This window comes from Canis aureus, chromosome 14, assembly GCF_053574225.1.
Source record: "Canis aureus isolate CA01 chromosome 14, VMU_Caureus_v.1.0, whole genome shotgun sequence".
Classification (NCBI taxonomy): Eukaryota; Metazoa; Chordata; class Mammalia; order Carnivora; family Canidae; genus Canis; species Canis aureus.
The window spans coordinates 48761315-48778391 of NC_135624.1; the positions used below are offsets into that span (position 1 = coordinate 48761315).

At 49.4% G+C, this 17077-nt stretch overlaps 1 long non-coding RNA gene across 2 annotated transcripts in view; it reads right to left on the bottom strand.

Annotated features, from left to right (window-relative positions):
* LOC144282946 (uncharacterized) overlaps nt 1-17077 on the bottom strand; it is a 53001-nt gene that overhangs the window by 25365 nt on the left and 10559 nt on the right. For both annotated transcript variants that reach the window (XR_013351352.1, XR_013351351.1), the window contains exon 2: nt 16497-16732. This is a non-coding gene — a long non-coding RNA (uncharacterized LOC144282946). The remainder of the gene's footprint in view (nt 1-16496; nt 16733-17077) is intronic.

The following is a 17077-nucleotide window of genomic DNA, read 5'->3' on the forward strand; positions in this document are numbered from 1 at the left end:
AGAAGCCTCTAGAAGAGCCATTGTTATCCATTCACATGGCTTTCACCCATCCACGTAGAGAGGAGAACATAACCGTAGCTCCCTCCCTTTGAGCCCTGGAACACGGACACACAGCAGCCACAAGGGCAGGGGGCTCGCCATTCGGCACCCCTGCCGGGATTTCTCCACTGGGTCTCCAAGGTCAACCCTGTGAAATCTGAAGACAGATGAGCATCACACCACCCCCAAAAGACAAGGTGGATTTTTTCTTTTTCTGCATTCACATCATGCTGGATCTTGAGTGCTGCCCTGAGGTTTAGATCAAACCTGTAAAATGTCTCAAACAGGAAGAGTTCACAGTTCATGAATCCAATACAAAGGGCGTTTAACTTTAAATTGATCCACCACGCTTCTGACTCAAGATGTAGATTTTTATTTTCAATGAAATTGCCTTTTTTCTCCTGGACAGCCTGGCTGAAGATGGTATCACTGGCTGTACTTTATCATTCAAGTTGGCCAGGAAGCCGTGTGGCACAGGTCTGCTAGGCTGAGAGAGTTTTAAAAATCCTCTCTTCATCATAAGGCGTTCTTTTTTTCTTTTTTCTTTTTTTTTTTTTTTGGTCAGAAACCAGCAGGAAAACAGAAGGCAAAATGCTTTGGCCGCAGTTGACCTTGAAAACAGTGATTTGGTCCCAGTGGCCACTGATCACAATCTCCAGGGAGGCTCATAAATACGAAGGGAAGTGGCAGGACTGAATACTACCCTCTTTTCTTTTCAGGCACCCTGCTCTAGTTTTTTTTCTTTTTTTAAGATTTTATTTATTTATTCATGAGAGACACAGAGAGAAAGAGAGAGAAAGGCAGAGAGAGACACAGACCAAGGGAGAAGCAAGCTCCATGCAGGGAGCCCGACGCGAGACTTGATCCCAGGACTCCAGGATCACGCCCTGAGCTGAAAGCAGGTGTTCAACTGCTGAGCCACCCAGGGATCCCCTAGTCTTTTTTTTAACCTTCTTCTGCTTCTCAAGTTTGGACCCCTAATCCCCAACCACAGTCACAAAATAGCATTTTTTAAAAATGCAATTCCCAAAACATGACCCTTGAACAGCTGTCATCAAAAAATCCATTGGGGGTGAGGGCAGAAGGGTGGAGGTGTGGTCCTCGATAAAATGCAGGTTCCTGGGCCCGATCTCAGAGCTACTGAGTCAGCATCTATGGAAACGGGACGTGGTGATACGTGCCTTTAACACAACAGCTAAAGGAAGACAACAGCGTTTGGGGTTCTGAGATACCTGAGGACAAAGCCGAGGAGATTCTCTGGCGCAGCAGCGTGGGCATGTAGTGTCTCTATGACTGGCACAACTCCGGAGGAGTCGCACTGGGGAGAGGAGAAGCCTCTGGGGGGACCGTCCTTGGGTGGTGGCAGGCCTTGTAGGCCACGTGAAGGTTGAGATGCTCACTAGACAGGTATATGCAGGCGTCGATCAAACCGTTGAATAGGATTTTAGAGTTGGGGAGGCTGGTGAGTCCAAGTAACCATCCACTTGTCCAGACCCACAGAATGTCCAACAACCAGAGCAAACCCTGACGTAGACTATGGTCTCTGGCTTACGATGGGCCAGTGTGGGCTCAGCAGTCACAGCGGAGGTACCGTCTGGTGGGGAGGTTGATAACGGGGGAGCTGTGCGTGTGTGAGGGCCGGGGGTATAGTGAGGTCTCTGCCCCTTTCCCTCACACCTGCCTTGCTGCACACCTGAAACTGCCCTGGAAAATAAAGTCTATTTACCACAAAACAAAACAGAACACCAACCCACAGCCCACACCACTACCCTGATGCTGGCAGCCACCGAGCCTCTGGAAGAGAAGTTTGCATGACCACAGCTTGTTCCATGACACGGGGTATAAGTGTGTGTGTGTGTGTGTGTGTGTGTGTGTTTCATGTGCACGAGGCTCACCTGGGGATCTGGTTAAAATGCAGATTCTGATCCAGTGGGCCTAGCGTGGGTCATGACGTCGGGCAGTTCCCACAAGCTCCCGGGTGATACTGGTGCTGATGGTCTGCGGCCCACACTTTGGAAGGGCACAGAGCTTCGGATCCATTCTGGAGTTCTCCGTCTGTCTCATGACAAAGGATTGGTCTCTGGCTTCTGTTAACCAGCGTATCCTCTTACTGACGTGCCCGCCTCTGGAACACGACGGGAACTGACCTGGCAACAGCCCTTTCAGGAGCTACCAGCATTCTGGAAATAGTGACTATAGTTTGGGGGTTGTAAGTTTGGCTTCGTGCCCCATTTCCACTGCTTGTTTCCTGTGAACGACCTTGCGCAGACTACTTGATAACCTATGCCTCAGTTTCTCCATCTGTAATGAGGGTATACTAATGCCTAACCCTCCAAATTGTTGGCAGAATCAGGTGGGGGAGGCACTGGGTGGCTCAGTGGCTGAGCATCTGCCTTGGGCTCTGGGCATGATCCCGGGGTCCTGGGATCGAGTCCCGCATCAGGCTCCCTGCATGGAGCCTGCTTCTCCCTCTGCCTGTGTCTCTGCCTCTCTGTGTGTCTCTCGTGAATAAATAAATTTAAAAATCTTTAAAAAAAAAATAAAAGAATCGGGCGAGGTGATGAAAAGTACAACTGCAGCACCGCCTCATGAAATGATCGAGAATGCAAGCTCCAAAGTTCGGTAGAGACATCGCTTCCCAGTTGTGGGGCTTTCACCGAGTCCCATAATCTCTCTGGGCTTCAGTTCCCTGGTCTGTACAAGAGACCTGTCTCAAGGAGTTATGAGAATTAAATCAGATCACATGCAATGCAAAGCCCCTAATTGATATTTTTTTAAATGTTAAAATTTTCAAAAGATTTTTTAAAATTTATTTGAGAGAGAGAGAGCAAGAAGGTGAGAGCACAAGCAAGGGGAGCAGTAGACGGAGAGGAAGAGTCAGGGAGCCCGATGCGGGGCCCAATCCCAGCACCCGGGGTCATGACCTGAGTCAAAGGCAGATCCTTAACGGACTGAGCCACCCAGGCGCCCCTACTTACGATTTTTTAAATATATTTTTTATTTCACTACTACAAGTGTCTCAGTGCATTCTAACCTTTTTTAGTGAAAATATGTATCCTATTCATGAATGAGATTAATAAATCCTCGTTCCTCATAGGACAACCTTCCCTGGGTTTACCTGATGTCTAAACCCAGTTAAACCATGAATCTCCTGAAAAAAGACCATGAAGAGGGATCAAAGGTAGGAATCTGGGCAGAGGGGGTGTTGAGGGCTGAATTGTACACCCCCTAGATTCACATGTTGAAGTCCTAGTACCTAGTACTTCAGAATGTAAGAAACTTAGAATTCAGCACCGGAAAGAAGGTGATTAAGTTAAAATGATGCCATTAGGGTGGGGCCCTAATCCATGATGACTGGTGTCCTTATACGAAGAGGAAGAGACTCCAGAGGTGGACGGACAGTGGAGACACAGAGCACCCGCAAGCCAAAGAGGGAGCCTTTAAGAGAAGGAACCAACCCCTGACACGTTGATCTCGGACATCCCGCCTTCAAAAGTGCAAGAAAGTAAATTGTGTCAAGCCCTCTAGTCTGTGCTATTCTGTTGTGCGGCCCCAGCACCCTGATGTAGAGGGAAGGACACCGTCCGGCCAAAGGGGCTTTTGTCATGAGCAATCCACACTCCCCAAATACGCTGCTGTTTTCCAGAAGTGTCCCGATTCCACATAATTATTATTACATTCAACAAAAATATTCAGTGCGCAGTCGCGATGTGTCTGTCATTCTTGGGGCACGTGGGTTGTCTCAGACTCTTGCTCTCAGCCCAGTCTTGATCTCAGGGTCCTGAATTGAAGCCCCATGTTGAGCTCCACGTTGGGCATGGAGCCTACTTAAAAAAACAAACAAGCAAAAAAACAAAAAAGCCTCAAAATGTGTTTTTCTCATATTTTCGCATGAGTAAGTTTTCCCGTGAATCATTTTATGAATCTATTTGTCAGACCACCGGGCGAATTCTGATTCCTCCCCTGGGCTCCCCTCGGCAGCTGGCACAGCTGGAGGCCCTGCGAAGCCAGGCCGCAGGGGGATCGCTCTGTCCCCCGGCAGCCCCGGGGAACGGGGGGAGCGTGGTGGGCACAATAATGCCCCCCACGATGTCCGTGTTCCGATCCCTGGAACCCAAGAATATGGTAAAAGAGGGCCTGCAGGTGTGCTTAGAGATTATCCCGGACTACTCAGGTGGACCCCAGTGACGACAGGGATCCTGCTAAGAAGGAAGCAGGACGGTGGGAGTGAGGAGTAGGGATGCGATGGCAGGAGCAAGGTGGGGAGGGGCCATGAGCCAAGGAATGCACAAAAAGGCAAGGCAACGTGCTGCCCTGAAGCTTCCAGAGCAAGGCGACTCCCGTGTCTCCGCTGACACCTTGATCTTCGACTTCTGACCCCCAGCACCGAGAGGAATACATTTGGGTTATTTGAAGCCTCGATCTGCGATCATTTGTTGCAGCAGCAACGGGGAAACTGCGACCACTTGTTATCACTCGGGTTTGCAGAGGCGGCTGGCTCCCCGGGAGCAGATGGCCCCCCGGCGGGTGACAGAGCGTGCTGTCCAGGACTGAGTCACCAGGCACCGGGGAAGGCTTCGCGACTGTCCTCCGCAGAGCTGGCCAGTGCCACCCCCACCTGGGTGCCCCCCCCCCGGCCTGCGCCCCAGCCCTTCCTGCCCCGCTCCCCGGCACGAGCAGTCAGGCCCATCTGTACCATAAGGGGCGACAGGTGTCAGGGGCCGGAGTCCTGAGCGAGGGGTCCAGGCGGCTAGGGGCAGCAGGGGACAGTGCAGGGACACTGAGAAACCTGGGATTGTAGCTATGGAAATATTTCTCGTGTCTCCTAAGAGACACCTCTCTAAGCCTCACCCAGAGGACCTGCCTGTGATGCGACCCGGCCACACTCCCTGCGGGGGTTTGTCCTTGGCCTCTCCCAGGCCCCGAGGCCAGGATGGACGGGGTGCGCAGCCCATGGACACTCAAACTGGCGGCCCAGCCCTGGGTCCCAAGTCACACCCAGGCCCCAAAGAGGGGGACACGGTAAGAGACCAGTCCTGGAGCCAGAACTCGGACAGAGGAGCCGGAGAGGCCCCAGCGACAGAAGGAACTGCACTGTCACCCACCAGCCGGTGGCAGATCCGAAATACAGCTTTTCCCGCGGAGCCATCCTGATACCTGCTGCTCTCTGAAATACCAGCGATGGAAAACACCAGCCGGACCCCCACAGCCCGGGGCCCCCCAGCAGGAAAGGAGGACAGCATGTGCCCCCACAGCTGTTTGCACCGAGATGACCTGCCTTCGGACGCCGGAGGAACATGCTGGAGAATGGTTTGGGGAAGGCAGGGGGAGCTTATGCCGCACGTACGACCCCAGATCTCCATCTGTGTCTCCCCCCAAAATGTTTTTGGTCTCTTTGAAAATAACTCTTTCATCTGGTTAATATCATGAGGGGAAATGCATGTAACAGGAGGGAAAGGCAGGCTCGGAGCGCTGCGGCCTTGAGGACCCACTACCCTGCTCTCCCCATCTCTTTCTATCTTGCTCTGTGCTCCATCCTTCTCTCTCTCTCTCTCTCTCTCTCTCTCTCTCTGTTTGAATCATGCAACTCGAGGGAGCTCTACTATTTGTAAAAGAATTATTGCTTTGAATCAAAGCAATAATACTTTTCCATAGCGACAAACATTCAAAGTGTTGGACATCCGCTTTAATTTGTTTCCCTTCATACGGAACACACACACACACACACACACACACACACACACGCCAGCTTGAGCTCTGTGTGGTCCTCAGTGCCACACTGCCCTCTGTGACTTCGGGACTGCAGATCTTCAGCTGACAGCCAAATCTGAAAGGCATCAGCCCTTTCTGAAAACTGGATGTCCCGATAGCAGGGGAAACCTCAATCCTCAGATCAGCTTGACTGTCGGTGGGCAACACTGTCTCATTCACGTTATGAAATGAACTAAGAAGATTATTTGGGTCTTTTCGAGTGTTTCCAGATGGGACTTGGGCCGGAACCCACCCGAAGAACCCAGCTCCAGTCCTGCCCATAAGGGAGCTCAACCTGCATCTTAAGCTCGGAGGCTCCCAACACATTCTGCATTATGCTGACGTATGCCCATGGAGCACTCAGCATTGATGTCTTGGGGATCCATGAATGATGCCCCCTCCCTTCCTGCTCCAGGGCCTGGAGCCACCTGAGCAGCAGGATGCAGAGGATGAGAGGGGGAGACCAGAATGCAGCCCCACCACAGATGACGTGGCCATAGAACAGGCTTTAGATCATATACAAGAAAGCAAACACATATGTTTGATCCATGAATTGGATGGGATCACCAATTACAAACAGCACCCCACGGACCCCTCCTCCTGAGGGCAGAGCTTGTCCCCCTTAACCTACCACACGCAGACACAGACCACCACACACCCTTCCATGGCCTGACTGGTTTCCAACGAGAGTGACTGAGGCATTGGACTCATTTCTTCTCCCAGGTTCCAGATTGGAGAAGTCCCTCCTGGGAGGAGGAAGAAGAGACTGAGGAAAGACTCCAGCAGCATTGCCTTAACGTCCCTTCACCTGGAGATACAAAGAGTGATGTTTCCCTAACCCTTCTTGTCTTGGAGCACCGTGCTAATCATTTCCTTAACAAGCATTAATTCATATAATCCCCAAGGCAACCTTGTGAATTAAGCTTTGTCGTTCAACCTGTTTTGCAAACCTGGACATTTTGGCTCAGAGAGGTGCCCAAGGTCACACAGCCAAAGAGTGGCAGCACCAGAGTTTGAACCCAGGCAGCCTGATGCCAGAGCAGGCAAGTTTAAGCCATTTATTTAATTGTCCTGCCTCCATCCATCAGCTTTCCTAACATCCCTGGAGAAGAAAAACCACAAGGGTTATAGGCTGAAAACACTTACATCCAGCCATTCCACTCCTAGAGAAGCTCATGTGCCTGTGCACAGGAACTCTGCCCAGAATGTGGAAAGTATGGTTGTCAGTGAGAGCAAGAAACAACCCAAATGGGCGTCAATAGAAGAATGGATGAATAAACAATAGTACCTCCCAACAGCACAGTGTGTGGCTGTGAAAGACAATGAGTCACTGCGCATGAAGAGATGGATAAATCTCAAGAAAGTAATGGTGTGAGAGAAGCAAGCGAGAACAACAGTAAGGTTGCAATTAACCTACGCTTAAAAACATTTAAAACTAAAAGATGCATTGTTCAGAGACACGATTGTAGGTGATAAAGCAATAAGGAAAAGCAAAGACAAAAGAAGAAAGAAAGGAAGGAAAGACGTAGGGAGGGAAGGAGAAAGAAAGGAGGAATGAAGGAAGGGAGAAGAAGAGAAGAAAAGAGAAGAGGAGAGAAGAAGAGAAGAGAAGAGAAGAGAAGAGAAGAGAAGAGAAGAGAAGAGAAGAGAAGAGGAGAGGAGAGGAGAGGAGAGGAGAGGAGAGGAGAGGAGAGGAGAGGAGAGGAGAGGAGAAGAGAAGAGAAGAGAAGAGAAGAGAAGAGAAGAGAAGAGAAGAGAAGAGAAGAGAAGAGAAGAGAAGAGAAGAGAAAGAAGAGAAGAGAAGAAAAGAAAACTAAAGAGAAGAGAAGAAAAAGAAAAAAATTAATTAACAGAGAATTCAGTTAGCGGTCACCTGCAGAGGTAGGGAGGGAATTTCAATCAGAAAACCCACAAGAAGGTTCTGGGCTTTAGGAACATATTATTTCCTGGCCCAGGTGTAGACACCCATGTGATGTATTACTATTATTCACGTTGCACAGGTATGTTTATACACTGGCATATAAGGTATGTTTTACAATAATGGTTTTTAAATTTAAAAAAAAAAAATCTTGAAAGACATTGAGCCCCAAGTACAAAGTTCATGAAAGAGCTGAAAACAAAACCCAATCTTATGATGCACATAGATTGCAATCGTTTGTGGCAAATTCTCCCCGAAATGCACCAAACCAACGTTCACTCGTGAGAAACACGAGAAGATTCCCTGGCTTCGCAGACCGCCGGAGTGCCTATCTCAATATCCTTCGTCCTGGGGATGCAGGGGTGAAGAGGGCAGGCCCTAGGGACTGACTTCATTCATAAAATGGGCCTAAAATTCACACTTGTCAGGATCGATGTGTCTTAAAAATGATCGTGCATATAAAGCGCTTCAATCGATCCCTAGGAAAGACGGAGTAAAGACTCAATAACCAGTCAGAGTTATTACTGGCCTAAAGATGAAGAATCGTTCCAGAAAATTCAACTCTCAGGGCCCTAACAGAGGAGATGTTGCACACCTTTTAGCATTTTCGTGTTGAGAGTGGGTCCACGGATTTTCTGGCTTCGGAGATTAATGAAAAGAGAGACCTGGATGCGCAGCCATCGGAAGACTTGGCTGCATTTGGGACACGTCTCAAGAGTGGGATCTGGGAATCATCGGGGTCACAGGTTGTCACCTGTCAGAGGCTCTACTTTATGTCTCCTTCCACCTGCCTCCAGTCTGTTTTGTGCCTGTATTTTCAGGGATTGAATTGCTCTTGGCTTCCTTCCCAAACTGAGGGTCTCGTGGGATCCCATGGGATTTTGTGGGATCTTCTTCACATTAGGGGTCTTTATCTTTTTATCCAACTGGCCTAAGCCAGGGGTCTGCACACTTGTTGCTATTAGCCCAGACAACACAGAATTGGAGGGGCAGGGGCAGCCCGGGTGGCTCAGCGGTTTAGCACCTGCCTTCAGCCCAGGGTGTGATCCTGGGGTCCTGGGATCGAGTTCCACGTCGGGCTCCCTGCATGGAGGCTGCTTCTCCCTCTGCCTGTGTCTCTGCCTCTCTCTCTGTGTGTCTCTCATGAATAAATAAATAAAATCTTTAAAAAAGGGACGCCTGGGTGGCTCAGTGGTTGAGCGTCTGCCTTTGGCCCAGGGCATGATCCTGAGTCATGGGATCAAGTCCCACATCAGGTTCCCTGCATGGAGCCTGCTTCTCCCTCTGCCCATGTCTCTGCCTCTCTCTGTGTGTGTCTCTCACTAATAAATAAATAAAATCTTTTTTAAAAATCTTAAAAAAAAATTGGAGGGACAAATATGTTCTCCCGCCAATGCCCTCAGCACCCACGCCCTTATTTCTTGACCTCTGTCTTTGTTCGATGTCCACGAAGGCAGGACAGCAAGCTAGTGCTGGGTGAGAACAGAGCCGCTGAAGGATGACCAATCTGGGTAGAAATCCTAGGCCTGCCATGGGCTGATCGTGTGAACTTTGGTGAGTTATTTACTCTTTCTAAGCCTTTCCATGCCTCATCTGTAAAATGGGCATAATACCAACTTTATAACAATTTCACTGTTTTGATAATCAAATCATATAATGCATGAAAAAAGCATTTGGCAGAGCACCAGGCAGTTGGTAGGCATTCAAAAAATGCTAGCTCTTCTTGTGCTTAGACGCTGAGTCCACAAGCACCCTGTTGCTTTCGTTGCCCGGCTGCCCCCTCTCTGCCTGCACCGCTGTGTCGGGGTTCATTCTCTCCCCCTGCTATTCATCATGTCACCTTAGAATCCACCATCCTGAGATGCCTGGGTGCCTCAGCGGGTTAGCGCCTGCCTTCAGCCCAGGGCGTGATCCTGGAGTCCCAGGATCGAGTCCCACGTCGGGCTCCCTGCGAGGAGCCTGCTTCTCCCTCTGCCTGTGTCTCTGCCTCTCTCTCTGTGATGAATAAATAAATAAAATCTTTAAAAAAAAATAAAAATCCTTAAAAAAAAAAAAAGAACCCATCATCCTCCCCATCCAATTGCCTGCAGAGCTGGCGCTCTGTACTGCACACACAGGAGACAGCCTCCTCTCTGCTGGCCTCTCACCGGCAGGTACCCCTTCTCTAGTCTCCATTCAATTTCTCTCCTTCAAAAATAAGCCCAGGACAGACTGCAACAGCGCTCTCCAAACGGGGGGCCAGGAGAGGGCTGGAGAAGGGAAACAGCTTTTTTTCTTTTTAAAGACTGTATTTATTTGAGAGGCAGAGCACAAGCAGGAGGAGCAGCAGAGGGAGAGGGAGGAGCGCGCTCCCCGCTGACCAGGGAGCCCGACGTGGAGCTCGATCCCAGGACCCTGAGGTCACGACCTGAGCCCAAGGCAGATGCTAACCGACTGAGAACCCAGCCTCTTTCTGTTTCCAGAAAGGAAACATCTTGATAAGTATTTAATAGTGGAATATTGGGGATGTACACATTCCATTCAAGAAAGCAAAAAGAGATCCCTAATGCTAGTAATTATTTAATGTGTTTCTGGTTTTTGTCATCTCCCCCGGGGAAATTACCCTTCTCCCAGATAGACTCAGCTGCTCTGTCCCCTGGGCCTCTGCTGCATCTGCTTCAGCGCCTCCCAGGTATGGTGACTCGACCGCCCCTCTCTGCCCGGCCTACGGCGTCATCTCCATATTTTCAAGCTCTGCTCTCAGGCCTACCGGTAGGCGAAGCTGGCTGCCAAAGAGAAAACCGTCCAATCGTTGGCTTTTCATGCTTCCCCTTAAAAGCAAAGACAGTTGAGGTTTTTCTTCAAGTCACAGAATGACAGTACAGTTTTTTGAAGTATCAAAGTGTTTTCCCTTCTTAATAATTCAGAGGAGCTTTTAGTTTTAGTTTTTGTTTTTGTTTTTTTGTGTTTTTTTTTTTTTTAATCCCTTGGCCAGGACCAAGGAATGGGAAGGCGGCGTTGACCTATAACAAATAACTCCTTACTGAGATTTGAGTTTCAAACCAGGCTTTTTATCAAGGAAGTAGACGGAAGGTCTTTTTTTTTTTTTTTCAACTTAAATTCAATTGATTAACATATAGTGTATTATTAGTTTCAGAGGCAGGGGGCAGTGATTCAGCCATGCAATACCCAGCACTCACTCACCCCATCATGTGCCCTCCTTCAGGCCCATCACCCAGTTACCCCGCCCCCCACCCCCTCCCCTCCAGCAACCCTCAGTTTGTTTCCTATGATTAAGAATTTCTTTTGGTTTGTCTGCCTCTCTGGTTTCATCTTGTTTTATTTTTTTCTTCCCTTCCCCTGTGATCTTCTGTTTTGTCTCTTAAATTTCACATATGAGTGAGATCATATGATGTCTTTCTCTGATTGACTTATTTTGCTTAGCATAATACCCTCTACTTCCAACCACATACTTGCAAAAGGCAAGATTTCTTTCTTTGATGGCTGAGTAATGCTCCATTGTGTATATACTGCCTCTTCTTTATCCATTCATCTGTCACTGGACATGTGGGTTCTTTCCATAGTGTGGCTATTGTGGACATTGGTGCTATGAACATTCAGTGCAGTTATCCCTTCAGATCACTACAGTTGTATCTTTGGGGTAAATACCTATTAGTGCAATTGCTGGATTATAGGGTAGCTCTATTTTCAACTTCTTGAGGAACCTCCGTGCTGTTCTCTAGAGTGGCCGCACCAGTTTGCATTCCCACCAACAGTGTAAGGGGGCTCCCCTTTCTCCACATCCTTGCCAACATCTGTCGTTTCCTGAGTTGTTCATTTTAGCCTCGCACACTGACAGGTGCGAGGTGGTATCTCATGTGGTTTTGATTTGTATTTTAGGGAGAAAAGCTTGAAGGAACCAAGCTTGGACAGTGGAGTAGGCCAGAGAAGAAGAGACTTGAGGGAAGCTCTTGCCCACTGGAAGGGGAAAGCCTTTCCATCTCCAGGAGACAGTTTTTCCACTTTGCCCATCCAGCAACTCAACGTTATCAGTGCATACAGGACAAATATTTGGGAGACCAGGCTCCACCCTAACTAAATTCATAAGAGATCAGTGCATTAGGCACAATGTCCATTTGTTTGCTTGTTTTTTTAATGACCGATTTACTCATTTAACAAGGAAATACAGCAAAAGATTAACACCAGCTCCACAGTCAAACCACCTGGGCATGTTCACTAGCTGTGTGACGGGGGGGCCACAGACCCAGTCAGCCTTTTTATTTAGTTCTTTAGCACAAACCTAAGATTGTTTTCCCTCTCCTGAAGAGTCTCTATCATCTGTTGTGTCTATGCATGTAAGACATGCATGTAAGACACATGTCTATGCATGTGTCTATGTTAGCATCTCGGAAGAGGTCTGGAAATACTAGCTGTTGTTATCCTTTAGCCAGGCAAGGAGCTAAAGTTGTGCATACTTAGTCCCCATCCCCATGGTGCCCCTCGAATGCTGGACTAGAGTCCTGGTGTTCCTCGTTGATAGATTCTTCCCCTACAGGCAGTCTGTGGAAGCCAAATTAGCCATTGCTGTGTCCTTGGTAAACAGTATTCAAAGCCAGGGAAAATAGTTGGCCCATTGGCTCCAGTTGTCATACCCTGAAGCATCTTACCCTCCTTGAAATCACGGATGAATGCTTCTTCAAAGCATGAAACTTATTTACTATAGCAGAAACCGCTGTGTGTGCATCAAAGCCCACTGACTCCTCTTTTTTTTTTTTTAAGATTTTATTTGTTTATTCATGAGAGACACACAGAGAGAGGCAGAGACACAGGCAGAGGGAGACGCAGGCTCTCTGTGGGGAGCCCGATGCGGGACTCAATCCCAGGACTCCGGGATCACGCCCTGGGCTGAAGGCAGATGCTCAACCACTGAGCCACCCAGGTGCCCGCCCCCCCATTGACTCTTCTTACTGGGCCCACACCTAACCCCAGTTCTCATCTCCCAGCTTCCCTTGCAGTTCGGTGAGGTCGTGGGACTGGCATTAGCCAATGTGACGTGAGTGGAAGTGGTGAGTGCCCTTGTTGGCCTGGCCCATAGAAACTACCCCCTACAAGCAATCCTCCACATCCACAGAGACCTTGAAAGCCACATATTGAAAATGTCACCATCACAAGAGGAAGAAATCTGGGTCCTCAAATTTCTACTCGGACAAGGCATCTACTCATCAGCCCTGCCCATTGTGAACTTTATGTGAGCGGAAGACATAAACATCTAGCATGTTTGAGCCATGATGCCTTCTTGAGTTTGTTTGCTACACGGGCCATAATGACCTCCACAGATACATCTGTCCTGATCATCATGAACTTAGAGTCCCTACTGCAGTGCCTGCTGCCCAGTAGGGACTTACGCCCTCAAAACCCCAGATGTTACTAGAAAACAGCCTGGCATTTGCACAGCAGAGTATGGGTTATTATTAACATACAGGAGACAGACTCTGAGACTTGCCAGAGGAGTGTCGTTACTGAGATTTCTGAAACACGAGAATGCTCCCTCTAGGAAGAAAATGTAAAGCATTTTTCGCCAAGTTCAGTTCTTCTCGGATTTCACACATCAGATCATCCAGATCCAGAATTACAGGACATGATTTCACTTGGAAACACCAGAAACCAGGCCATTGAAGTATGAGGAGAGCAGCGGTGCCTTGAGAAGATTCTCCTTTACATCATCAGTGACAGCTATTTAAAGGGAATAGAAGAGGTGGGGGGACCTCTTAAGTTCGCACGGCATAAAAAGACTGAGTCATGTGGCCCCCAGACTGGCACTGTCCTGGGATACCAGCCTGTTTGAAAGACGCCTGAGGTTTCTTTCCAAACACCCCCCAGCCCACCCTACCTCTCCTTCCCCAGAAAGTTCTTCCTCTGGGAAGAGTCCCAGCAGAGTGCTCTTGCCACTGATGGTGCACATGATGTGTGCTATTTCACAGCCCTGGGAGATGCTTCCTTCCCCTCAATGCTTTTTTGATTAAAGAAGCAAAATCATACCAGTTCTCCACCTCCCTGTCTTTTACCCTCAGGTAAAGAGAAAAGTCATATACCAGCCAAGCGAGGCGGGTGGCGACCTAAAAAATGTGATCTTGGACGGAGAAGATGAATGATAGACAGGAAACCGTCCCTGTAGGTGGGACTTAGAGGCAGCCTACAGGTGTCGATGGGATGGAGAAGCCTTGGAACTCCCCACTCCCATTGACCCCTGCTAAAGGGTTATACTCAAGGCTGCTCCCTTCACTAAGCTGCTGGTCCATAAACATAAATAGCCACGTCCGGGGGCAGGGTCACATGGCACAGGATGACTCAGGACTGACCCAGAGATGGACAACCAACCCAAGGGTAGTCATCTTGGGGTTGACCAGCAGCCTATGCAAAAGGCTGGTGAGAAATGTCTCCCCGCAGAGATGATGGTGATTCGGGCACCAACTTCTCTTTCTCAGAAATATGAAATGCAGACAGGGCGAGAGTCGATCTTTGGTAGCAAGAGGGAAGGATAGAAAGCAACACAGAGAAAAGACAAACAGGATTGGAAAAAGATATTGGAAGGTCAAGAGAAAGCAGAAATTACGGAACTGGAGTCAGCAGAAGCTGTGAGGGCACGGACGTCACCACGTAGAGAAGGAAGTGGGTATTCACACTGTGTGAGAGAGAGAAACTGGAGATGCACCCCTCATGCTTGAGCCCTCGGAAGGTCAACACATTCCAGCTTCTGCGAGGGAGAAGGAAGGACAGGGGGCCGGCAACACGACAACTGGCCTCAAGGGCTGAATGACCCTCCTCGGGCCGTAGTCCCTTCTGGGCTGAGATGCTCGTGATCTCTTATTCCTCTCGAGAGGTTATGCAGCTTCCCTTCAATTCCCAGGTGGCCTGACAACAAGTGTGAGATTCTGGGTTTTCTTATTTCCACGTGTACGCTAGTAGTACCGCCTACTTGAAGTGACACAGGTGAGTGTATTCCTTTGTATTCCTTGTTGCTACCAATGAGTGGGGTGTGTGTGTGTGTGTGTGTGTGTGTGTGTGTGTGTGTGTGTGAGTGCATGCATGAGTCACCGTGTTGTGTGTTGGGAAGATTAGGTGAGAAGCCGAAAGATGTCACAGGCTACAGAGCAGTGATAAATTCGGGAGGACAGAGGGGGGGTCATAGGGTCGGAGAGTCTAGTAATAGGGGGGACAGAAATGGACCAACTCGTGTGGGCCTCCTCATACTTTTGTCTGGGGCCTACCTGGCCCCCCCTGCCCCTCAGATTCCAGAGGGACATGTATTGCAAACCAAGAGAAAAGAGCCTGTGTCCCTTCTGTTTACATTACTCATCCCTTCTAAGGTCAGAAGGTCAGCGCATCTCCTAAAGAAACGCTTTCGGAGCCGTGCTGGTCAGGAGCCTGGGTGGTAAAGGGCCGGAGCCCAGTCTGGGCTACTGGCTAGAGCTGGGTTCTCCTGGGCTGCCGGGGACCCCCTCAGCTGCTGTCTCCCCGAGGCTGGAGCCACGAGGGGGGCAGCTCCTGTGCTCCCATCCTCACCAGTGTTCACAGCTTCACCAGTCCCACCACAGCGGGCCCTGGAGCAAGTGCTGGAACCAGCTGGGAGCCATCAGCTCCTGTTTGTACCAAAGGTTAGACCCTTGGCAAGGGGTGTGGGCAAGCTGCTGGCCGGGTGGTTGGGACCCCACACACACACTGTGTCTGTCACCTTGACTCTTGGCCTCACTCGGGGCTGCGACCAGAGCAGGGCGGCCACCTGTGGACAGGCCGTGGTCAGCCTGTAGCTCCCCTTTGGCGCAGAAGGAGGCACATTGGTGCCCTGTGCCTGCCAGGCCTTGGCCTCCCCATGGGGGGATCCCGGGCTACCATCCCAGCAGGAATAGCCTCCAGGGGGCCGGGGGCACCTTACTCAGGAAAACTATCCTGCCTCCCATGTCAAGACTATCCAAGGTTAATCTAGATTTTTCCTTCTTCCATTTAAGGCCCCACACCTTAAAAACAGAATCATCCTTCCTAAAGCTGGAAGGAGTCTTTGGGATTATATCCTGCCCGGCACTCTGGTTTAAGGATGAGGACATAGGCCTGATAGAAGCAAAGAAACTCAAATATCGTATTTCAACATTTGGTAGCAAGTCACAAAGTCAGCTGCATCCAACATAAAAAACAATCAAAGAGAAATAAAATATCTGAATGAAGTATTGGTTATCAACGTCTACAAGGCAGGACTAAACTTTTTTTTTTTAAGATTTCATTTATTTATTTGAGAGAGAAAGAGAGCGGGAGTAGGGGGGAGAGAGGGGGAGGGAGAAGCAGACTCCCCAATGAGCAGGGGGCGCCACACGGGGCTCGACCCCGGGATCAGGACCTGGGCCTACGGCAACCGCTTCACCCACTGAGCCACTCAGGGTGCCTCAGGGCTCAACTCCCAACTGGAAAACAACTCATAAAAAATATCCAAGTAACCTTTAAGGGGAAACACTTGTGCAAACGATTGGGAGGAGCCCCGTGCACTGATGCCAAGTCAGAGATGGACCTTCAGAGGGGCACCCAGCCACTTTTTTTAAATTATTATTTTATTTTTAAAGATTTTATTTATTTATTCATGAGAGATACACAGAGAGAGAGAGAGAGAGGCAGAAGGAGAAGCAGGATCCATGCAGCGAGCCCGATGCGGGACTTGATCCCAGGACCCCAGGATCACGCACTGGGCCAAAGGCGACGCTAAACTGCTGAGCCACCCAGGGATCCCCACCACTTTTTTAAAGGTAAAAAGAAACACGTGAACCTCATTGTAATGACACTTCAATTCTGAAGCCTCTGAAAGCTGGAGCATGTGTCTTCCCAGGAGCACAGGTCAGTTTTGCGTCGCCGCATCCCAGGTGCTCGGAGCCGCACCAGCAGCTGGTGGTCACTGTACTGGACGGAGCAGGACTGAGCAAGGCTTTCATTCTGGACCCTGCAAGGGCTTCAGCGCACGCTGCACAGACGGGTGTGCTCACCCGGGGACCCTGGACCAGTGTCCTGTAACAAATAGAATATAACAGGCTGACATTTGATCAAAAGGAGCTTCCTATTGCAAAACAAAGCACTTTGAACTGCCTCTCCCCTCCTCAGAGGAACTCCGGGGGGACACATGCTAATCGCAGCATCATTATTCTTTTCCTTTATTTTATTTTATTTTTTTTTAGCATTATTATTCTCAAATAAGGAACTGAAGTGCACTCCATCAGGTCAGGCAAGTGGGAGCTGGATGGAAGGGGCTGTCCTGTGCCACTCCAGGGGGACCGCACATGAGCCCCAGGGTTTCACAAGGTATCATCAGGCCTGCTGAGAACAAAAGGCTATTTTTTCTTTCTCTTCCCCCAG